Source organism: Narcine bancroftii, chromosome 1, assembly GCF_036971445.1.
Source record: "Narcine bancroftii isolate sNarBan1 chromosome 1, sNarBan1.hap1, whole genome shotgun sequence".
NCBI lineage: Eukaryota > Metazoa > Chordata > Chondrichthyes > Torpediniformes > Narcinidae > Narcine > Narcine bancroftii.
In genome coordinates this window covers 119,614,319-119,639,241 of record NC_091469.1, presented here as the reverse complement: position 1 = coordinate 119,639,241, position 24,923 = coordinate 119,614,319, and the positions used below count along the sequence as shown (strand labels likewise).

At 43.3% G+C, this 24,923-nt stretch overlaps 1 long non-coding RNA gene across 2 annotated transcripts in view; it reads left to right on the top strand.

Moving 5' to 3' along the window:
• LOC138743410 (uncharacterized) overlaps positions 1 to 24,923 on the top strand; it is a 40,855-nt gene that overhangs the window by 8,424 nt on the left and 7,508 nt on the right. Inside the window, exons 2-3 of one of the 2 annotated variants that reach the window (XR_011344898.1) lie at positions 517 to 631; positions 14,680 to 14,772. This is a non-coding gene — a long non-coding RNA (uncharacterized lncRNA). Of the gene's footprint in view, positions 1 to 472; positions 632 to 14,679; positions 14,773 to 24,923 lie in introns of both variants that reach the window. The other variant, XR_011344874.1, reaches the window with a different exon arrangement.

Below are 24,923 nucleotides of genomic sequence, written 5' to 3'. Positions count from 1 at the left end.
TGGTGGAAAGTGTGCTCACTGGCTGCATCATGGTCTGGTTTGGGGACACCAATACCCTCTCAGTGTAAAGCCCTCCAAAAAAGGTAGTGAATGCAGCCTAGGACGTCACAGGCAATAACCCACCCCACTATTGAGAACAACTACAGGGAGTGCTGCCATTGGAGAGCAGCAGCAATCATTAAGGATTCTTACCATCCAGCGCACACTCTGTTGTCGCTGCTGCCATCAGTAAAGAGGTCTAGGTGCCACAAGACTCATTCCACCAGGTTCAGGAACAGCTACCCCTCCACCAACAACAAATTCAATCAGGGACTCATTTAAGGACTCTTACTTATGCACTTTATTGATTTTCTTTATTCTCTCTGTTTGTTTATATTCATTATCTGTTTATAGTTCTTTTATCTATTTACATGTATATGCTGTGTAGAGTTTTTGGTACTATCAATAAGTGGTAATTTTGCCTCTCCTACAGATAAAGGAATCTAAGGATTGTTTGTGATATTTGTACATACTCAGAAATCAGATAGTTCGAGACTACAGGACACAGTCTTTAAGAGAAGGGCAAAAGGCTCAGAGGAAATCACGGGAGAAAATCATTGAGAATGTGGTGATCTGGAATAATGACTGCAAGGTTGGTGTGTACAAAATCTCTGTGAAGATTGAGAATAGAACTGGACAGGCACTTATAGGAAAGTAATTTACATGCAATAGGGAAAGAGTGCATTCGATGCATCAGGACTGAGTGGAGAGGGAAAAGAGCCAATACAAAGAGGAGAGCAGGAAGAGTGAGTTGGGGGCCTGTATGTGTTCTGAGGAGGGGTGAGACTGATGGACCCAGGTTGGGGCAGGGGAGGCGTTCCTCTCTCTCTCCCCTGATGACAGTGGAGAAGAAGCTGTCCTTGTATCATTGAGTGCTCATCTTTAGGCTTCTGTACCTTTGTCCTGATGGTAGCAGAGTGAAGAGGGCGTAGCCATAGGGCAGGGGTGTCAAACTCAAATTCACAGAGAGCCAAAATTAAAAACTTGGACTAAGTCGTGGGACAAACTAAATATTTATTGAAAATTTTCAACAACATCTGCATGTTTTCTCTTCTTTCAACATATGTAATGTTAAACTTTTTCTTATTAAAATAAATGTTTAACAATAATTTTGGTTAAGCTCTTTCCAGAAGAAGCATTAACAAATGAGAAATAAAATATTCAATAAATAATATTTCTCTATAGCCTTTAAGCTCCTTTTAAATGTTTTTTTTTCACAAGCCAACAAGTCAAAAAAATAACAACTTGCTTCAATGAAAATCCAATCTTTCAACTATGAACAGTCCAAAGTTAACCCAAGAAAATATTAATCCAAGCTTACCTTGCTACACTGTGATTTACTCTGATGCACCTGGGTCTAAACCAGATACTTGGCATCTCTTCTTAAATGCAAGTTCATCAAACTCTGGGGTCAGAGTTTGCCTCCCACCTGTCTTGAAAGGTCCTGTTTTCTGTCTTTGGTTTGGCCATTTTTCGTAAGGGGTTTATTACATGTGAGTTAGCCGACAGGTCGCAGATGATAACAAAAGTAAAGAGAGGAGGTGAGGGCGATTAAGGGGCTGACAGGTCGGTGCCAATGCATTTGCAAAGCATTCTTGGATTTGTAGTATTAGCTATGCATGTGCTATACTGGCGCGGCGGCCAGCGGGCCAGCTCTAATACATATTTGATATGATCTTGCGGGCCAAATATAATTATATCACGGGCCAAATTTGGCCCACGGGCCTGAGTTTGACATGTGTGCCATAGGGCCTTAAGACTTGGGAGTAGAGGTAGGCCATTCCATCGTTCACTCCATGATTCAATCATGGCTGATGTATTTTTTCCTTTTAATCTAATTTTCCTGCCTTCTCCCCATAACCTTTGACACCCTTACTAATCAGGAGCCTCTGATTTAAATATACCCAAAGACACGGTCCACAACCATCTGTGGCAGATTTCTGGAAATGCAATTATATAACACTGGAATTCACAATATGTAACATTCTGAGACCTGTGTTTTTAACATTTTCAAGATGAGGGTTTCAAAAGATCTGGATAAAATTAATTATTAATGTTGCTGATCAGTTGTGACATAATCCTATTCACTGCAGATTCACCACTCTCTGGCTGAAGAAACCACCTAATCTCTGTTCTAAAGGGGCATTTTTTTTTCTGAGGCTGTCCCCTCTGTTCCTGGATTCTCCCACTATCCATTTTAGTCTCCCACTCCCTTCCTCTCCTGGTTCCATCAGCCTGCTCTCCACGTTCTTCACCGATCAGATACTCTACCCTGTCTGATTCCCTTACTTAAAAGATTGCAGCACTGATAGCATATATCCCAGTTAAACACAGTCCAGCTGCTGTCTATGGCCTCTTCAGACCTTTCTACCTGCCTTTTTTTATTAATCTGCTTCCATCTATCAACCACTTGCCTCTGTCTCCCAACTCTCCCATCATCTCCATTATTCCTTGTCCCTCTTTACCTGTCACCTCCTGGTTTCTGTCTCACCCCACCCCCTTTCCTCTTTATACCGCCTCTCTTCCCTCTCCTCCCTCAGTCCTGATGTAGGGCCTTAAACTTAAACTTCAACAATTCCTTTTCTTGAAGAGATTCTGATCAATCTGTTAGGTTCCTTTTGTGTTGTTTTTTTGCTTGAGATGAAACAGCATCATTTTAAACTGCCTTGACAATTGACAATTGCCAGCAGAATAATTCAAAAGAACCTTCACAGATATTCAGCAAATATTATGCATAAACTCTCTTCCCCTCAGTTTCATGAAATCCAAATGTCATGTTTCAGAACCTCATCTCTACCTGGGGTTTTAACTGTTCGCTATTTTCTCTTTTTTTAAAATTCCTGAAGGGGTCTGTTCATGTTGGGGCATTATTCTGCTGCCACAGGGCATGCTCCGGATATTTCCCATAGGTAACCTATTTAGGCAAGGTGTTAAATACTTATGGGTTATTTGACTATGCATCCAGAGGTCTATATGAAGATTAAGGAGACTGCTAAGCAGAAGGAGTGAAGATTCAAAGCAACCTATTGTACGAATTGTGAACTGTTTGGAGGTTGGAGAAAGATATTGCCACGATGTACTTCCCTCCCTCTCAACACCTCATTCTTACCCTTTATTTGAATTTCTATTATTCAGTATTTATAAGTGTGCACAGAAGAGGGGATCAGGAAGCTCCAGTGTAATTTGGATAAATTGAGGGACTGGGCAGATACATGGCAAATGCACTACAATGTGGATAAATGTGAGGTTATCCACTTTGGTAATACAAACCGGAGGGCAGATTACTATTTGAATGGCAATAGATTAAGAGATGGGGCAATGCAGAGAGACCTAGGGGTACTTGTACATCAGTCTCTGAAGGCGAGCATGCAGGTACGGCAGGCGGTTAAAAAGGCAAATGGTATGTTGGCCTTCATATCAAGAGGGTTTGAGTATAGGAACAAGGATACCTTACTGTAGCTGTACAGGGTCTTGGTGAGACCCTACCTGGAGTATTGTGTGCAGTTTTGGTCACCTTATCTAAGGAAGAATGTTCTTGCAATGGAGGGAGTGCAGAGGCGATTCACCAGGCTGATACCTGGAATGGCAGGAATGACTTATGAGGAAAGATTGCGCAAATTGGGATTGTACTCGCTGGAGTTTAGAAGATTGAGAGGGAATCTCATAGACACCTATAAAATTCTGGCAGGACTGGACAGAGTGGATGCAGATGGGATGTTTCCAATGATGGGAAAATTCAGAACCCGGGGCCATGGTTTGAGGATAATAGGCAAACCAATTAGGACCGAGATGAGGAGGAATTTCTTTACCCAGAGGGTGGTGAATCTGTGGAATTCATTGCCACAGAGGGCAGTGGAGGCAGGTTCATTAAATATATTTAAGAGGGAATTAGATCTATTTCTTCAGTATAAGGGTATTAAAGGTTACGGAGAGAAGGCGGGGACGGGGTACTGAACTTTAAGATCAGCCATGATCTCGTTGAATGGCGGAGCAGGCTCGAAGGGTCGAATGACCTACTCCTGCTCCTATCTTCTATGCTTCTATGTTTCTATGACTTGATGAAAAGTCCGTGAACTGTAGACAGATTTCATAGCAGCACCGAGTGGCAAAGTAAAGGTGGAAGGCAAAACTGAAGGTTGATATGGAAATGTATGAGGTCAGCCTCTTCGGCTCATGGGCTGGAAGGCCTGTTACCATGCTTTATCTTGAAATTTACATGTTGGGATTTTGTCCTTTAAAGGATTTTTATTGAAAAACATGGATTATTTCTTCAAATGCAATTTTCTGTCTATCCACCATCACCATCAATGTATTCTCTCAATCAACTACCTGTACAATGTTATCATATTAAGAATTATCTTATGGCTTTATAATTTGTTTTGTTTTGATTTACAACCCTGGTTCTGCATAAAACTATATTATTTTCAAACACATTATCACATTCCATAATATCATGGTCATTCTTCCCCCAAGCCCTTTGAAAACAAGATTATCAATTTATTCTACTTTACTGTGCCACAATTATCTCTGCCACAACAAAATGTTTGCAATGATTTATGCAATCACAGAGTTGCGGTTATTCTGCAAAGGTTTCACTTAATTTCTGGCTAGTTTCAACAATTCTGTTCCTCTGATATGAAACTTGGATGCAACTATATAAGATAATATGACAAAGGTTATTAAAGTTAGATATAGGTTGGTTCCATATAATTTTTTTGCATCAGTTTTACTTAACTCCACAAAAAAATTTTTAAAATTGAACCCAGTACTATAAGATTTATGTTTTAGATGTGGTCAAGAAGTTGGAACTTTTCTGCATTCTACTTCGGAGTGTCCTAAAGTTAAACACTTCTGGCTGTAAGTGGAAATTTTTTGGAACAAATAATGGGAGTTAAGTTCCCGTAGGATCTGATGTTATTTCTCTTGGGTAATATTAGGACTATAAGACCTAAATTAAAATGAACTATGTAACAAATTGAATTTGTACAAATTGCTTTAGCAGTTTCTAGGAAGTGCATAGCTATTACTTGGAAATCAGATACAGACTTAGGGATGGAGAAGTGGTATGCAGAACTTTGTAGCTGTATCCCACATGAGGAGATTACTTATAATTTATGAAATAAATATCAGATATTTTGGAAACTATGGTGCCCATATTTGCAAAATGTGGGTATGAATGCTTAACAGACTCTCTGAAGACCTCATCTCTTGGTAACCTCCTGCATTATTACATTGTTAAAAACTTAATGTTAAACAGTTTATTCTTTTGACATTCTCCACTTTTATCTCTTCTATTTCTGTTTCTTGTTTTTTGGGGAGGTTGGGGGAGGGAGGGAGTGGTGGAAATTTTGTATTACACATGCATAACTTTTGAAGCTTTTTATTGAAAGAAATATATTTACTGTTGTGGTTTAAAACTTGCTAAATTAAATACTTTTAAAAAAAAAGAAGCTTGGCTGATCTCCTATGGTATGTTGATAATCAGTCTGGCGTCTGAAGAATGAGGAGACTTTGTGGTTAATGCAATAGGACGTGATGAACTGTTCATAATAAAGAGGAAAGCAGAGCAGATGGACGGAGGAGGAAAGGGAACTCAATAAAGACCCAGGGAGTGGAGTAGAGGGGGAGGAAGGAGGAAAACATTGAAATGTTGCAAATAAAACCAGACAGATCATCCCATTGTCAAATGACAGAGTGCGGAAGGAGACTATTCATCTCAGCTTGTTCATTCACTCCCCCACTCGTTCCCAAGAGCCCTGAAATTATTGTCCATTCCTGTTTTGAGGTAATTTTCCTTCCAGAATTATCATTGAATCTGTTTCCTCTACCCTTTCAAGCATTGTATTCTGTATCACAATCACTGCAAAAACAAGATTAAACACACCACATCTGGTTTGTGGCAAGTCATGAATAATGTCTGATGACTAAATCTTCAATCAACTTTTAGTTAATTGTTCCATCAAAACTATTCATGATTTCAAACATATTTATCAAATCTCTTTTTTTTTGCTTTAAGGGTAATAATCTCATCTTCTGTCCAACTGCATGGTCTTCTTTGACAAATGCTGGTGAATCATGGGAAGGATTGTTACAGGAAAGAAAAGTCCAGGACAACATCATTCTTGCACCCCCCCCCCCCAACCATCCACCAACACAACTTTCCTGCAGACTACTAATTATTTTCTTTCAATTGCTTATGTTTCAAAACCCTGATAGACTTTACCTTTCTCTATGCAGGACCCAGGTTCTTGCATTCTCTGAACTCGTCAGGATGTCAGTTCCTCAGTTTCTTAAAACTCATAGGTACACAGGTACCCTCATTCCTTGAGATTTAGCCGATTCTGTTTCCCATGATCCAACAAAACTCACCCAGAATCTTTGCCCCACTCTACATGAAACACCCATAACTGTTTGCCAGTCCCTCATGAAACATACCCTGACCAGTTCCCTACTGTCATCTAAAACTCACCCACTTCTGTTCCCCACTCCCCCATGAAAATCACCCACTTCTGTTAACCATCCCCCATGAAACTCACCCAGTTCTGCTCCCCAGTCCCCCATGAAACTCAATGACTTCTGTTCCCAAATCAACATGAAACTCACCCAGATCTTTCCCCATCCCCCATGAAATCACCTACTTTTTTCCCGACTCCCCCATGAAACTCACCCAGTTCTGCTCCCCACTCCCCCATGAAACTCACTCAGTTCTGTTCCCCACTCCCTCGTGAAACTCACCCAGTTCTGTTCCGCAATCACCCATGAAACTCACCCAGTTCTGCTCCCCACTCCCCCATGAAACTCACCCAGTTCTGTTCCCCAATTCCCCATGAAACTCATCCAGTTCTGTCCCTCATCCCCCATGAAACTCAACTGGTTCTGCTCTCCACTCCCCTATGAAACTCACCCACTTCTGTTCCCCACTCCCCCATGAAGCACACACTTCTGTTCCCACTCACCCATGAAGCTCACCCAGTTCTGTTCCCCACTCCCCCATGAAACATACTCAGTTCTGCTCCCCACTCCCCCATGAAATTCACCCTGATCTGTTCCCTACTCCCTCCTGAGTACAGCAGTTTTATTGTGAATACTACTGCATGGTACCTACACTTTCATGAATACACTCAAGTTGATTGTATTGGCATGTTAATGGAAAAGACTAATCCGTAGAAAAAGTAGTTAAAAATTCAATTGCATTAACATCATGTACTAATTTTACTCATTGCAATTTTATTGAAAATAAATATTTTTTACTCAATATATTTATGTGACTAAGATTCCAAGTCACTCTTTTTAAATTGAAGCATCTTGTGTTAGTTTGACAGACTGGAAGAACCTAGTGAATTTAACAGAGATATTATCTATTTTCAATTAAGTTCTCGTATCTGCCTTGGGAGAATACTATGATAGACTTCTCAAATCATTTGTTAAGCATTGAGAAATTATTGATGGAAAAGATCTTTGAAATTGAGTGCAAGGTAAATCCTTGAAGTAGCGGTTCAAAATGTAATGCAAAATTAAGTGAAATTTATTTGAAGCATTCCACATTGCACAGTCAGATAATAATGAACTTGAGATTGAACATGATTAATAACATGTTTGGCATCACTATTTTGTTTTGCACTTAGCCATTTCGAGTTAGACTTTACACTTGGCAAGAATGAAGAGAATGGAAGGCAAGAAATATTGGACAAATCCCATGAGCATATACTTTGTTGACTCTTGTGTTGGGAAAGGTGTCAGGTTTGGTGGGTTCACAGAGAAACGTCTGGACACAAGTGTTCCAATCACAGGTAACTTTAAGGAACACAGGAGACAAATGGGAGAAGGTCAAATGATACTAAATTCTTTGGCTTGGCTTCGCGGATGAAGATTTATGGAGGGGTAACTGAATTCTTTTTTTTTTTTTTCTTTTCTTTGGCTTGGCTTCGCGGACGAAGATTTATGGAGGGGGTAAAAAGTCCACGTCAGCTGCAGGCTCGTTTGTGGCTGACCAGTCCGATGCGGGACAGGCAGACACGATTGCAGCGGTTGCAAGGGAAAATTGGTTGGTTGGGGTTGGGTGTTGGGTTTTTCCTCCTTTGCCTTTTGTCAGTGAGGTGGGCTCTGCGGTCTTCTTCAAAGGAGGCTGCTGCCCGCCAAACTGTGAGGCGCCAAGATGCACGGTTTGAGGCGTTATCAGCCCACTGGCGGTGGTCAATGTGGCAGGCACCAAGAGATTTCTTTAGGCAGTCCTTGTACCTTTTCTTTGGTGCACCTCTGTCACGGTGGCCAGTGGAGAGCTCGCCATATAATACGATCTTGGGAAGGCGATGGTCCTCCATTCTGGAGACGTGACCCATCCAGCGCAGCTGGATCTTCAGCAGCGTGGACTCGATGCTGTCGACCTCTGCCATCTCGAGTACCTCGACGTTAGGGGTGTGAGCGCTCCAATGGATGTTGAGGATGGAGCGGAGACAACGCTGGTGGAAGCGTTCTAGGAGCCGTAGGTGGTGCCGGTAGAGGACCCATGATTCGGAGCCGAACAGGAGTGTGGGTATGACAACGGCTCTGTATACGCTTATCTTTGTGAGGTTTTTCAGTTGGTTGTTTTTCCAGACTCTTTTGTGTAGTCTTCCAAAGGCGCTATTTGCCTTGGCGAGTCTGTTGTCTATCTCATTGTCGATCCTTGCATCTGATGAAATGGTGCAGCCGAGATAGGTAAACTGGTTGACCGTTTTGAGTTTTGTGTGCCCGATGGAGATGTGGGGGGGCTGGTAGTCATGGTGGGGAGTACTAAACAACAATATAGACATTCAGATTGGACCCAAGTTGGAATCTGATACCAGTGGCCACCTATCTTCTATACATGCGCAGACAGGGAGGGACATCAGCAGACACTCCCAATCCCTGTACCTCGGGCTGCAACTCAATGTTAAGTAATTATACAGTTAACAAAAAGCACAGGGACTTAAACGCACATTCACGGTTCTCTGTACCAATGGGGGTGCAGCTCTCTGCAAGCACTGATCTATCACAGTACTATAGCTCAGCTTACCATGACACTTCAAGCAATGTCCCCAGTAATGACCTGTGGATGAGTCTGGGGCCTCGACCATGAGGCAGAGAAAAAGAAATGTGCTATGCATCGATTTTATATACAGTTCTGATCTGGCTGTCTAGCCAATAATGACCCTAGGTTATTTAAATTAGCCACTGGAAAGGTGTGCACTGATGGGTGGCTGGAGTCTAAACCTTGATTGATAGGTAATGTGTCTTCTAACTAAGTTTTGGACATGGAGGACAATCCACAATATTCCAGACAGGCAGGGATCCCATGTGTTTGTCTACAATCCACATATAACAACTTTGAAGTTCAAAGTTCAGATTTATTTTAAGAGAAGATATATGACATCACATACAATCCTCAGATTTTTATCCCTGCGAGCCAGGCAGTGCGAGCTGTACTCAAAAAAAGATGCATATAAAAAACAGAGAAATGTAAAGAAAAGAAAAGAATTGGAAACAAACTGACAGTTCAATGCAGAAAAAGATATATTCAATGATAAATAATGTGCACAATAAGCGTCCTTAAATGGGTTTCTGATTGAGTTTGTTGTTGAGGAGTCTGATGGTGGAGGGGGAGCAGCTGTTCCTGAATCTGGTGGTATGGGTCTTATAGCACCTACAGCTCTTTCCTGATGGCAGCAGCAAGGTCAGAGCATGTCCTGAGTCGTGTTGATGCTTGATGATTGGTGTGGCTCTCTGACTGTAGTGTTCCCTGTAGATTTTCTCGTTGATGGGGAGAGTTTTGCATGTGATCTACTGGGCTGTGTCTATTACCTTTTATATTGAAACTCAGAGGTTTTGGTGACTCCATACCAGACCATGATGCAGCTGGTCAGCACACTTTCCACTGCAAATCTGCCAAGGTTACTGATGTCATTCTGAATCTCCACAAACACTGAGGAAGTAGAGGAACTGATGTGTTTTATTTATCATGATATTAATATGTTGGGTCCAAGAAAATCCCTCTGAGGCAATGACTCCCAGGAATTTAAATTTGCTCACTCTCCATCTCTGTTCCTCCAAAGATCACTTATGTGCACATAGCTTGGTCACATACAGGCAACCTGCCACCTCAGATTCCACTGACTACAGCTTTTCATTCGCCTCCAACTTGTGTCTGAGCTTTCCTCAATTTCCACCCCTCCCCCTATCCAGCACAATTGAGGGTCCTGCGATGATTGTCAATCTATAGTGAAATTAAGAAACAGCTTAACGCAGATGCCTAATTGCGTCTGTTCCATGTGGACATTGGTGGTTTCATCAAAACGCAGATCACGGACATGGTGGCGCATCAGCTGTATATATTGCAATTTTCATGTGCAAGTGAGAATCACAGTTCCTTATGTGACACTGAATGATTCAGAATTGAGCTCTTTCTTTTCAGCGACTCTTTCATGTGGCATGAAAACTCTGAGTTCTTGAAAGCAAAGGGATAATTTAACAGTGACGAGTGCAGAGGTTCACATGCCAGATATACATGAATGGATTTCAATCATAGTAAATATCCTCTGCCCCATCCACTTTGTTTTCAAGTCATAAACTGAATGCATAAAAAATTATGGGGGCGTGTGTGTCAGAACTCATAATTGAGAAGATAATGCTCCATACTGGGAGTAAAATGAGGCTTACTGTGGAGAATGGGCATGATATAAACACTGAAGTCAGACTGGTCTGATACAGTTCTGGATTGTAATTACTATTAACATAGCATCAAGCAGCAGACCTTTCGATGCCTTCAGATCTCAGGGTTCAGAAGTTACTTTGAAAATTATAACTTAGAAACAGTAAATAATATCAATGTACAATTGCAATACACAGAAGTGCTGGAGAAACTCAGCAGGTCATGCAGGATTCACAGGATGTTAAAGGCAATCAATGTTTTGGACCTGACGCCTTTGTCAGGAGTCTGGGAAAAAAACCAAGTAGACGCCTGAATAAAAAGGTGATTTTTTTAAAAATCATTCCCAGCTGTGTACCTCAAATCGAACGCCCAGCTCCCCCCACCCACCATGCCCCATCTCCATCTCTGAGTGGGTAATGGAGGTGGATACTCTCACATTGAACAAGTAAATGTGCCCTTGAATTGCCAAGGCATAGAAGGCTTATCCACAGAGAAGTGCTGGGAAATGGATTTGATGCCTATGGTCAGCATGGACATGATGGGATGAATGGCCAATTCTGGGCTGTATAACTATAACTCTACAGCTCTAGGATCCTAGCCTAAATGTACCAGTGGTGTAGGTTAATTTAGTGTAAATTGGGCAGCACGGACTCATGGGGCGAAATGGGCTGTTACCGTACTGTTATGTCTAAATTTAAATTTAAATATTGCCAATAATATTTTATTCTAAGGTAGTTTAGAGGCAAAAGACCATCCTGTAAGCAAAAAGTTGATTGTATGCATTTATTGGACTATATCACACCCAAACCACTCCCCAGTCTTCTCAGGAAAACTGAGGCAGAGTTATGCAGCACGTGCTGGGAAATGGTGCTGTCTTTGTAAGATGACTGCAGCTGCCTGCCCCAGTGTTCAGCCTTGCCTTGACTCATCAGTTGATTGCCAATGCAGCAGGTTACACTGCTTTGGCAGCCCTTCACAGTTCTCTGGACCTCATCCCCATTTTGCTGGATATAAAATCAGAGCCTTAATTTAGAATTATTTTACACAGTTTTAAAATATATTTGAATTGCATTAAACATCCAGAAAATTACCAGTGAATGTCAGTGACAGCTGCTGTGAAGCCACGGGGTCACTGATTGAATTTAACCTCTCCACATCTGCCAGGAGATTGGATCATGTATTGACAGATGGCTAATTTTTGGCATTTGGCAAGAGCAATGGTGAAGAGATTTTTTTTTTGTGAGTACGTGCTCAGGAGAATATGGATGTTGAGAAAGAGTTGCAATGAGTTGATGAGAATGTTTGAACCTAAGTGAGAAGTCCTGGGTTCAGGCAGATATCTGATTTTATTCTGCACTGAAGAATATAATTAGACATTGTGTAAAGCATTGCCAGTTCTATTTACCCCAGCAAGATTAGATACATTGTGAAAAATTTGGATGGGTGGGTGGAGACAGCAGAGATGGGAGACAAAGAAGTTCATAGTATCGACTTTAGTTAAAATTTACTACACCGTATTTCACGCTTACAAATGTATTAGACATCTGTTCTCATTGCCCTACAATCTGACACGACCAAATGTTAAAACAGGAAGAATTGCAAAGCTGAGAAACAGAGTGAGAAAATAAGAGAATAAATTAAGGGCATATTGTGGTAATTTAATTTATACAATTGCTGGTGCCTCTTTGTGGCGGCAGCAAGTAAGATTTTTAATGTATCCATTTTTAATGTATTCTTAATGTATCCATACATCATTCAAAAGACTTTCATGTCACATAATTATGAGGCAAAGGTATTGCTTTTATTTTGAGCTTCCTATTATTATCAATTCATTTTTTTTCACTCATCTTCCAGTCACTGGAGCTGGTGTAAATACAGTAGGTTTATTTGGGACTGCATTGGAACGTGCAGCTGGAGAGAGAAATTGTGACTAAAGAGACAGGAATGCTCCAGAGTTCATAAAGAATTGCATCTTTGTGTTTCGCTGAAAAATCTTTTGAATGCAATGTAGCACAGTGATCAAGCTCGCTATAATTAACATTCGATTAAGTCCATTACATTTTCTGTTCCCATCTATATTGGCTACATTCCACCTCAGTAACTTTCAACAGTGCAATAGCCACAGCAAATTGACATTTTTCTTCATTAGAATGTTAATATACTGTTATTCATGCATGCCAAAAAGTAAACAAACAAAAGAATACATTCTATTTGTCATGCATTATTAACAATGTGTCACAGAATATACAGTGTTGACATCATTGACTTCCTCTGTTTCATTTTACACATTTTCATCTGGCCTTGGAGTGCGAGCCAGACCTCATCTGAACCAATTTTCTGTGTATTGGCCAATTCCTAGCAGAGCAATGAGCCTGAGCTAGGAAGCCACAATGCTGGCTATTTGACCCTTTTTCTTCGTGCCCTGTGGGATTCTTTGCAGGAAGGGGGAGAGTGGAAATGAGGTGGAAGTGATGTACAGAGGTAGACACTGTTTGCCTAGCACTCAACGACGCAGCATGGAAAATCAGTTTTAGATCTCAGTTGAGGAAGGATACCTTTAAACCTTAGCAGTCATGCCTATATCCCCAGAGTGAATTTAAATGAAAACATTGCAGGAAGTCGAGCAATATTCCTCAAGAGTAATGGCTCTGTTGAATGGGCTGATTTCTGATATGAAGCTGAGTTTATTCCTAAAGAGATTAAGCAACAGATTCAAGTCTAAAAATGGCGCTAAGGAGTATATAGTCAGTTGTGGAACAGTCTTTATCTATAAGATCCAGAATATTGAAGTATAATCGTAGAACAAGCACATTCTGAACAACCTCTCCATACAGAGACTGTTCAGAAGGCTGAAGATACATAATCAAATTACAGGTAACTTTAAACCTGGACTGGCAGAAGAGTAGTGAGAGGTATCTCAAAACACATACCCCAACTCTAATGCTGCCATATCTGGTTTAACAGATGCAGTTTAGGGGACACAAAACTGACCTGCTCTGAGGTGGATACATCACTGAGATATTTTAATGAGGTTGTGGGCCATAAATTTAACCTTGCATGTCAATATTGTCAGCGCATGAGAAATCTGGCTGAAGCGATGTGGGAATGACCAGGTTCCTAATGAAATTATTACTAGAAGATTTGAAAGACAAGAGAAAGTTCCTCCCAAACTTCCATAATCCTCTCGGAGCACGACCCCAGGCCCCCAGTGATTTCCTTCCCACCATCCCACAAATCTACATTTGCTCTCACCGATTTCCTATGTTCAGTAGTAAGGAACTCAAATGCAACGTTTGTGTTCATTTCAATAAGACAAGAATATTAAAACAAGGATGCAACAATGAGGCTTTATGAACATTGGTCAGACCACATTTAGAGTATTGTGAGCAGCTTTGGACCTCACATCTATGGAAGGATGTGCTGGTGTTGGAGAGAGAAGTTTATGAGAATGATCGTGGCAATGAGAGGGTTAACATATAAGGAGTATTTGATGGCTCTAGTGTTTAGAAAGATGAGGGGAAATCTCACTAAAACCTGTTGAATATTGAAAGGGCTAGATAGAGTGGACGTGAAGATGATGTTTCCAGTAGTGGGAGAGGCTAGGACCAGTATAAAGGGACATTCCTTTAGAACAGAGATGAGACATTTCTTTAGCTAGAAGGTGGTGAATCCGTGGAATTTACTGCTACATACAGCCGTGGAAGCCAGGTAATGGAGTATTTTTAACGTGGCCATTGACGGGTTCTTGATTATTAAGAGTGTTAAAGGTTATGGGGAGAAGGGAGGAGAATGGGGTTGAGGGGGAAATACATTAGGTATGATTTAAATAGCAGAGCAGGCTTGCAAGGTGAATGGCCCTAATTCTGCCACTATGTCTTATGATTTTGCAACAACTCTGATACCTAATCCCCTCTGATCCAGTCCCTCTCCTACCACGAACTTTCCCCCTCTGTTTTCTGGTTCCTTCGCCACAGGCCTTACATCCAGAAGGACTTCGGGCCTCCTCAGACTGGAAGCTGCTGGCCAGGAAATGCCTGCTACTAAATTTAACAGGACTTGTGAAAAAGGTTTGCCTCTAATTTTACTCTGACTTTAGTCCTTCCCTGCCTTTGCATAAAAATCTGGTCAAAGAAAAGTGTATCCTGAGGAAATATCATCGTTCTCGAAAAAGGCAAAAACAGAGACCATTTCACAGGCTTTTGTTTGCAAAATTTGTTGAGTAAGACCAGACTCAATAGCTTACTTCATTTACTGTGTTGAATCTTCGGTTCCTCCAATAACGAGCATTTCAATTTACGCTGAATGCAATTTAATCGTAAATTTGCCAACATTCACTTGATAGTGAATATACACTTTTTTACAAATCACAGACTTTAGTAGCCAATTTAGCAGCGTCAAATCTGTAAATGATTTAATCCTACATTGTCTGTATGAACAGGAGCTCACTCATTAATTAATGCACACAAACAGCCGCTCCCATCCCAATTTTCTTTTGGTATTTTTGAGCAACAAGATGCTTCCCCAGAATTTTTTTTCTTCCATCAAATTGAATTGTATATTTTTTTCTGGGAAATAATCTCCCGCTAAGGGCGGGCATCAAAATAAAAAAAAACTTCAAGAGATGATAAAATCAAAATTACACGAGCTGTGAGGAAGAGGAGTGCCATGCACATGGGACCATGCTTTAAAATCTTCCCTTTAACTCAGGTAATTTTACTCCATTTGGACATAGAATGCAAAGCATCCAGCCCATTCATCACATACCCACTTCAAAGCAGTATCTGACATATTCAGGTGTGGCCAGTTATTCAACAGCTACAAATTCAATATAATTATTTTCTGTAATAAAATGAGTCCCAACAATGTGTCTATTTGCTGGCAGGAGGCTGCTGGCAGGGAGCCAGAAAGATTTAAATTATTTACTCAGCTTCATTACTTCACGCCTCACTGAAGAGAGGCGACTCAGCTGGCAACACATGAGATCGAGAGCTCCCCCAATGGTGTCATTGGTAAAAAACACTGGCTCATGAACTCAGAAGTACAGACACACACACACACACACACACACACACACACACACACACACACACACACACACACGCACGCACGCATGCACACACACATATATACACACACACACAGACAAGCACACACAGAGACAAGCACACGCAAATACACATACACACAGACAAGTACACACACACACGCACAAACACACACACACACACACACACACACACACACACACACAGACAAGTACACACACACAAAAACTATGAACATAAAGCAAAATGCATATGATAGAGCAAGTGGAACACAAGGCAACTTACACTTGGGATGCTATGGACAGTGTACTTCATACAGGAAATGAGTTCTGGAGGAGGAAAAATAATCATGGGGAACTGAAGACATCAAGGTGGTTCGGGGGCATTAGTCTGGTGGAGAGAGTTGCCCGGAGGTGTTGAGTGGGGACTTGGTGGGGAAGATAAAAGGGGGGGGGGTTCTTAAATACATGGTTTGATCTAGCAGTGTGTGACCATCAGCAGGGAGGAGATGGGAGTAATCATTAAAATAAATACAAACTACCTCAGAAAAGCTGGATGGTTTGGATTACTGCTGGGCTCATTATGGCTCAAAAATATACTTTATTTACAAAGAAAATCATTCAAAGTATTTTTACACCCTTAATGTCAGTCATATCTATACATTCTCATCAATGTATATTGTTACAGTTGTTCTCTAAATACAGCGTTACCATCACTGTGGCACCTTGTCATTTCTCTCCCACTCCTCCCCCCCCACTTTATTAGTCACGGGACCTCCCCTCAGTCTCAGCTCCTCAACGCCCAGTAATGGGAGGACTCTAAATCTAGTCTGTGGTCCAATGGCTGCACTAAGCCTCAGTGCATCCCTTAGCATATACTCCTGCAGCCTGGAATGTGCCAATCAGCAGCATTCATGGACCAACATCTCAGTATGCTGAAAGACCAATAGGTTTCAGGCAGTCCAAAATGCATCTTTCACCAAGTTGATGGTCTTCTAGCAGTTCTGACTTCGAATGCATCCCCAGGAGCAGCCTGTAGATCAGAGAGTCCTCTGTCACACTGCCAGTGGAGATGAACCGTGACAAGGATCCTTCTCCACACAGTCCGTGTGAATCTGCATTCAGCATTAGGTGCCAGAGTAAACAGCCTTAAGGAAGAGATCGCCTCACAGTCTCCACTCCTCCGCAGTCATCTCAAGGACAATATGCATGGTGGGTGATGGTCCAGTTGCACAGGAAGGATTTAAATGGGAGGACTCCTCTCACCAACAGCCAGACAAAGTCCTGGTGCTTGTTTGTAATGAGGCATTCTGCCAGATGACCTGGATGGTCTGCTAGGGAACCATCACACTGGGTTCATCGATTTCTTGCCTCCCAGTTTCTGGAGGACATTCATTGCTGACTACTGCCTAATGGCCTTGTGGGTCAAAGGCATGAAGGATGGGTGGTGTGGAAAAGTCCAGCTGGCTGGGTGCGCAGCAATGGTGCAAGGTCTATCCTTTGCAACATCTGGCGCAAGTAGAACCTTGGCACATAGCAGTCCTTGGTGCCCTCATACTTTGGGTCCACGCACAGCCTGATGTAGCCACGCAAGAAGGTGGTCATCAGGATGAGGGCCAAGTTGGGTACAACCTTTCCCCCAATATCTGGTGACTTGTACATGGCGTCCCTTCTGACTCTACACATTTTAGAACTCAATACGAATTGGAAACTATTCTAATGACCGCCAGGGTAGGAGTGCAGAGGATGGGCCACATCCATATACAGCAGTGCAAATAGCACCTTGCACCTTCCCCATTATTGAGAATGCTAACAGACCCAATTTCTGGTTGATCTTTGTGGTCTGCTCTGACTAATACTTCTTACATGTGTCAGCCCTTCCAAACCAGATCCCCAGCCTGATTCTTCTTCCAGTTTTCTCTGGCACCTAATGCTGACTCAAAAGTACCGGTATAAGCTGATCAGAATCCAGACTGATCATATATCTGAACAGAAGATGGAAACGTCGTCAATGTACTGGGAGGCGTTGATCTGCATGCCTCAACTGCCTTGCAATGTCACTCCTCTCATGTCCTCATCCTTCCTGATTGATTCAGCGAAGGTTTCTATGCAGCACACAAATAAGACTGGAGAGAGTGGGCAAACAGTCTAACTTCAGACTTGATGGGGAAGCTATCTGTTTCCCAACCATTTGGAATGCACTATGGATGTCTGTATAAAGCCTTCAGATTCAGCCCCCAAAGCCCATTTTGGAGAGCACATCCATCATGTACATGTACAATATCCGGTCAAAAGCCTTCTCGTGGTCTAAGTTGACCAGGCATGTGTCCACCCCTCTGTCCTGTCCATAAGCAATGGAATTCCTGAGCAGCACAAAGCTGTCAAATATCTTCCTGCTCAGACCATGAAGGTTTGGTCTGGGTGGATCACCTGCCCCAGGGCAGACTTGATTCGATTGGTGATGGCCTTGGACAGGATTTTGTAGATAATATTTAGCAATGATATGGGTCGCCAATTCCTGATATCCTCCTTCTCCTCCTTCTGTTTCAAGATGAGGATGATGAAGCCTTTCCGCCTGGAGTCTGACATGCTTCCTGCCAGGAGCATAGAGCTATATATTTCCAGCAGGTCCAGGCCCACCCAGTCCCACAGAGCCATGTACAATTCAGCCAGTTGGCCATTGCTTCCAGGAGTCTTACTTGACCTTAAGGAATGGATGGAATCTGTCAGCTCCCCCAGGGTAATTGGCTGGTCCAGACTTTCTTGCTTAGTCATTTAAGACCTCCGTTATAGAGGACAGGAAGTTTTGGGAGGCTATTCTGTCTGTAGCGTTCATGTCATACATATTGGCATAAAAGGATCTGCAGATCCTCTGTTTGCCCAGCTGTGAGGTGATCTCTTCCTTAAGGCACCTAATCCTGACTCAAAACTGCCTTTTGCACTAACCTTCCTCAGTCCTGATGAAGAGTTTTGGTTCAAGACTATTTTTGTTCCTCCACTGAAGCTACTTGACCCGTTGAGTTCCACCAGCATTTATCTTAAGAAAGGACATGCATGCTATAAGAAGGAATGCAGCATATATTCACTGGACTAGTTTCAATATGGCAGATTTCCTGAATGAGAAAAGGTTGAGTAGTTTGAGCCTCATGCTCCAGAATTTAGAAAAATTAGAGGAAATATAATTGAAAAGTTGCAACATTCTTACTGGGCACAACATGCCTGATGCAAGAAGAAAGTTTCCTCTGGCTGAGGAGTCCAGAACCAAGGATTATAGAATCAAAATGAGGGACTGGCTATTTAGGACTGAGTTAAGGAAAACTTGCTTCATGCAGAGACATATGGATTTTCTTTTGCCATTTTCTACCCTGGAGCACTGTGGAAGCTCATCCATTGAGTTAATTGAAAAAAGGTAAATTTCCATATACTGCATTAAGTGAACCAAGGTACATAATAAGAGAGCTGGAAAATGGTTTTGAAATATATCAACCACAAAGATTCACAGAGGCTTCCCCATCTGCTTCCTTCTGCCCATCATATCTATTGTCTTGCATTTTTTATGCCCTGGTTCATCTTTCCAATTGTTAGGTCTGCTTTGTTCATGAATGAGTGAGTCAGACACCAGACTGAGTCGAAATCAAGGTTCTTTGTTCTTTATTACCGGATTGTAACACTTGCAACTAACAGTGTTAGTTGGAGAAGGCGCATTCTGCCGTTATCAGCAAGTGGTGTTTTTTTTATACCTCAGGATACGTACTTAGTAAATTATCATACCATGACATTGTCCAATGAATAAACTGTTGCTATCCTTCTCTGTTAGTCCGCTGCACATCATTCTTGTTAGTGCAAAGCTTATCTTGAGTGTACAAGGTCACATCTGCATTCTGTTACTCCTTAGTACTGGGTGACTCCTTCTCCGGTCCCATCTCATGATGTTTTTACCTTACACTATCCATCCCAATATCTGATTCTATCTGCCCATTATCCCTCCCTTATCTGGATCCACATCACTTACTGTCCTCACTCTCTACCCTTTCCTCTCCTCTCCCCACACAGATCCATCTGTCTAATTTCTTTATATGTTTCCACCTACCACCAGCCAGCCTGTATCTCAGTATTCCCCCCATGACCTTTTACCTGCTAGGTCGTGCATCTCCCCCCTGCCCCTTCCTTTCTCCTCTTCTCCTCACCCCCTCCCCCTCACTTTTTTATTCAGGCATGCACCTGCCTGCTTTTGATGAAGAGCCAAGGCCTGAAACCTTGGGTACCCTTAACTTCCTGTGGATGCTGTGAGACTTGCAAAATTTCTCCAACACTTTCGTGTATTGCACTTGACCCCAGCATGTGCAGACTGTCTTGTTTAACTCTATGTCGGCACTCCCTTCTTGTCCATTCCACTCAGCTCCATCCACCCATCAATACCCCCTCATCTGGAACACCTGTCATTTACCAACCTTTGTCGCAAGCCCCCCCCTTCTTTGATACATTTGCTATCTCGCCTCACTCTCAGTCCTGACACAGGGTTTTAACACAAAATGTCAACTATCCTTTTACTTCTAGCAATGCCACTTGATCCATTAATTTCTCCCAGCAGTTTATTTTTTTGCTCGAGATTCCAGCATCTATAGTCTCTTCTGCTTCCAAAGGGCCAGATGATGCAGTCCTGCTCCTATATCATATGATCTTATGTACATATGTCAAAGCTTAAGGTTCCTTTTATTGACACGTACTAATACATAAAAATGTAATATATGTGATATACTTCAAGGCAAAGAGTTCCCATTCGCATTGCCCGGAAACCCTAACAATAAGATAAAGAGAAGCAAAAGAGAGTCCCTTCAGAGACTTCGAATGTCCATAGATTCACCTCCAGTGCTCCTGCAGCCTCGGCCGCCTCACAGACCCCAGTTCAAACCATTGGCAGCCTGACTTCAGGTCTAAACCGTCAATACGATCAAGAAGTCTTCAGTGCCTGAGATCCTTCAGGAGCCCTTCTGCTTAGCATCCACTCAAATCTCAGTTCCAATACCTGGTTCCCATTAGCCAGTCTCCTGTGTGGGTCCTTTGACCGCAAGTTACCAGCAACCCACAGACTAGGTGCGTCCTTCAGCAGGTGAGCCCTTGCTGGTCCACTTCCCTGTAGGGCCGTCTCCTCTGCTTCTCAGTCTCAAATGGGGGTATTCTCCCCGCAACTGGTGCCCTGAGCCGGTCTGCTATGCCCTCGTGGTATGCGGTAAGCACAAACACTGCCATCTTGGGCATAAACCTCTGTGGTTGCAGGATTTTGTAAAATGCACCGTCAGTTCCTTTAATAGGCCAATTAAAGCCTATATGGAACTGTTGGCATCAGGATCGGGCAGTGAAACCTTGCAGAGCAGCTCTGCGTCTCCACTCCCCACTCTCCTGGGTCCATACCAGTGCAGTTCTGCGTCTCCACTCCCCACTCTCCTGGGTCCACACCAATGCAGCTCTGCGTCCCCACTCCCCATTCTCCTGGGTCCATACCAGAGCAGCTCTGCATCCCCACTCCCCATTCTCCTGAGTCCATACCAGAGCAGCTCTGCATCTCCACTCCCCACTCTCCTGGGTCCATACCAGTGCAGTTCTGCGTCACCACTCCCCACTCTCCTGGGTCCATATCAGTGCAGCTCTGTGCCTCCACTCCCCACTCTCCTGGATCCATACCAGTGCAGTTCTGCGTCACCACTCCCCACTCTCCTGGGTCCATATCAGTGCAGCTCTGTGCCTCCACTCCCCACTCTCCTGGGTCCATACCAGTGCAGCTCTGTGCCTCCACTCCCCACTCTCCTGGATCCATATCAGTGCAGCTCTGTGCCTCCACTCCCCACTCTCCTGGGTCCATATCAGTGCAGCTCTGTGCCTCCACTCCCCACTCTCCTGGGTCCATACCAGTGCAGTTCTGCGTCACCACTCCCCACTCTCCTGGGTCCATATCAGTGCAGCTCTGTGCCTCCACTCCCCACTCTCCTGGATCCATACCAGTGCAGTTCTGCGTCACCACTCCCCACTCTCCTGGGTCCATATCAGTGCAGCTCTGTGCCTCCACTCCCCACTCTCCTGGGTCCATACCAGTGCAGCTCTGTGCCTCCACTCCCCACTCTCCTGGATCCATATCAGTGCAGCTCTGTGCCTCCACTCCCCACTCTCCTGGGTCCATATCAGTGCAGCTCTGTGCCTCCACTCCCCACTCTCCTGGGTCCATACCAGTGCAGCTCTGTGCCATTATAGCAGCTCCAGAAGTGCCATCATTTTTTAAAATCCTACTTCCCATACTCTCTGCTTTCTCCTCAATGTATAGTGAGTTCCAGAAAGGAATTATGGTGGATAACCTGCTACGATGCCAACACATGTTCTTAAGCTGCTACTACCCTTGGCAACCTTAATGGTACCCTTTTGATCAAAAGACCACCGTCAGTTCGGGTTGGCAGCAAAATTTCAAGTTCCATCACACTGAGCACTGGCACTCTCATCTTCTAGGTAACCAATTTTATCCCTCACTATCTTTTTGCTCCTAACATATCCGTAGAAACCTTTTGGATTTATTTTCACCTTATTTGACAAAGCAACTTTATATCTCCTCTTAGCTTTCCTAATTTCCTTCTTAAGATTCTTTTAACATTCTTTATATTCTTCTAGCACCTCACTTACTTCATGCTGTCTATACTTTTTGTACACCTCCCTTTTTCTGAACCATATTTCCAATAACCCTTGAAAACCAAGGCTCCCTAAAACTTTCAACCTTTCCTTTCATCCTAACAGGAACATCTCTGTACTCCGAAAATTTCACATTTGAATGCTTCCATTTTCCTTCTACATCCTTCCCATAAAACAATTTATCCCAGTCCACACCTACCAAATACATTCTCATCTCCTTAAAATTAGTCTTTCTCCAATCAAAAATCTCAACCCTGGGTCTGGGTCCAGACCTATTTTTCTCCATAATTATTTTGAAGCCAATAGTATTATGATCTCTGAACCCAAAGTGCTCCCTAACACACACACCTCTGTCACCTGACCTATCTCATTTCCTAATAGCAGATCCAACACTGCCTCTTCTCTAGTTGGCACCTCTATATATAGAAAACTACCCTGCACACATTTAACAAACTATAAAGCATCCAGCCCATTAACCGCATGGGTGTCCCAGTCAATGTGTGGAAGGTTAAAATGTCTCACAATCACAAATATCTGCTATATCCTTACAAATGTGTTATCCTCCAGTTCCCTCTCCACATTAGGTGGTCTACAATACATTCCCATAAGTGTTACCATTTCTTTCCCACTCCTCAATTCCTCCCAAAGTGCTTCTCTAGACAAGGCCTCGTATCTATAGGCCATTTCAGGTCGGGGCTGCACCTGGAGACTGGCTACAGAGCAGATAGAAAAATTAGAACTTACCATTCAGACTGCAGCCCTAAAAGGCTGCTCCCACGTCCTGTTCAAAGGAGAGGTGCCTTGTAGCACCCTCCGGATCCCCGTTGAGGTAGGCCGACTGCTGCTGTAGCCCCACCCGCCGACGTGACATCATTGAAGTGCACCGAAGAAGAAGAGCCCTATATACTGGATCATGGCGGCCCCAGAGCAGGCCAGGCAAACGCTTATGATGTTCTCAGTCTGAGTTGGTGCTCAGATTGATATCCAGCACATCCTTGGTAAGGCCATTAATACCATTGAAACTCTGAGAATCGTGTCATTGAGATTAGAAAACAATTCCTTCAGAGGTTATGGAGAAGCAGGAGGCAATTTGAGCTGGAAAGGCAAACAAAGCATAAGTGCTGCAGATGAAGGAGAATGCTGCTTGTTAGCCAAATAGCTCTGATAACAAATCAGACGTTGTGGAGGTTAGATAGATCCCAGGGGGCTGAGGTTTGGAGTAATGTCCTCACCAAATTTGATGATGAAGAGTGGAGGAGGCACTTTTGTATGTTGCGTAGTACCTTTCACTTTGTGCTGGAACTCATAGAACCTCACCTAAGGCTTCAGACAACAGGCCATTCAGGCCTGGACTGTGCCCTGTGGTGGTATGCCAGCCCTTGTGAGTATCAATCTATCAGTACCATCTTTGGTGTAGGTCCCAGCACCGTGTGCATGGTGGTGTGGCAGGTGACTGGAGCTTTGAAGAAGGTCCTCAGTAATTGTTTCATCTCCCTGCCAAATGGAATGTGTCCCCAGGAGCCAATTGATGGCTTCTCAGAAAGGGGTTACCCAATGTGCCATTGATGGGTCACATATTCCCATTATTTCCCCCATCGTGGATGCTGAAACTCTGGCAATGGGTGCCACTCCGTTGTTCTGCAAGGATTTGTTGACCACAAGTTCTGGTGATTTTACACTTTTGATGTTTCCCACTTCATATGTCTCCATGTAGATAATTGCACTCTGATTTCTGTACAGCTTCACAGATGTCTTCGTGGGGTGGCCCAGCCACACACACGATGCACGCGTGCTTGCTAACTCTTCCCTGTACAAAAAGGCAGAGGACCAGGGTGGATACCTCTTCCCACATGACATGAGTGTACTCCATTCTAATCCCTTTGCGCCTCCATTATTCAAGGTTCCAGTTCCCTCAGTCAGGTGGCTGTTATGTTTTCAGTGCACAGCTGGGGTGTGAAGTAACACTGGCAGGTCCCATGATGTGCAGGCCTGCAGCGTGGAGAGCAGTGTGGCATCTGATAGGTGAACTGACATCATATCTGCATTGTTGTGACCATAGGTATCCCAAGATGTGAATGGAGTGGAGGTCCCAGCATACCTTGTAGGGGACAGGGCATACCCCCACAGAACATGGCTGATGAAGGGGTTCACGCAACACTGCACACTGGATCCGGGAGAGCCAAAATTAAACACAGTCCTGAGGTAGTGGATCATAGTGGAACATGCCTTTAGCCACCTGAAAGGCCGATGGCAGTGCCTCTCCAAGCGCCTTGTATATTTGTACCGCTTTTGTTGCAGATGTTGTGTTTGCACGCTGTGTGCTGCACAATATATGTGAGCTCAACAAGGATCATTTTCAGCCAGAGTAGACATCTGTTGCGACAGATCTCCCGGCACCAAGCAGTCAGGTTTGTAATGATCAGCAGGCACATGGACACCAGGCCATCCGTTCAGCAATTATGTCCATCGTATAAAGCGGAGGGCGGAGGGGTCTCAGGAGTT